Below are 358 nucleotides of genomic sequence, written 5' to 3'. Positions count from 1 at the left end.
AGGTCTGTCAACAGGAAGGAGCGGCTGGGGGCTGGGATCATCCTGGAGGGACAGGCAGGGAGGTCAGGACTCTGGCGGCCCAGCTTTTGCACCGTTCATTCCTCCCACCTAAGGCCCTCCGTGGATTTCCCTCAGTCCACCCCGGACCACCTACTTCACTCTCAGCACTACCCCAGTTCCCTTTGGACTGACACTCCTTCAACCACCTGCTGGTCGTCCTCCAGTCTATACAACAGGGGTGCAGGGAAGTGGGTAACAGAGAATTCTGCCTGTGCCTGGAGGAGAATCCAGCAGCTGGGAAAGGGGAATTGGGCAGAGGCTGGAGGGAAGTCAGGGGAGCCCGAGGGAGAGAGGTGGA

At 59.8% G+C, this 358-nt stretch overlaps 1 protein-coding gene across 1 annotated transcript in view; it reads right to left on the bottom strand.

The window, feature by feature from the left end:
• The window catches only part of LRFN3 (leucine rich repeat and fibronectin type III domain containing 3), a 9,716-nt gene that overhangs the window by 2,028 nt on the left and 7,330 nt on the right, over positions 1-358 (bottom strand).

The sequence above is a fragment of the Tupaia chinensis genome, unplaced genomic scaffold (assembly GCF_000334495.1).
Source record: "Tupaia chinensis unplaced genomic scaffold, TupChi_1.0 Scaffold149922_1, whole genome shotgun sequence".
NCBI classification, from domain to species: domain Eukaryota; kingdom Metazoa; phylum Chordata; class Mammalia; order Scandentia; family Tupaiidae; genus Tupaia; species Tupaia belangeri.
This window is presented reverse-complemented; position numbering and strand designations above follow the sequence as displayed.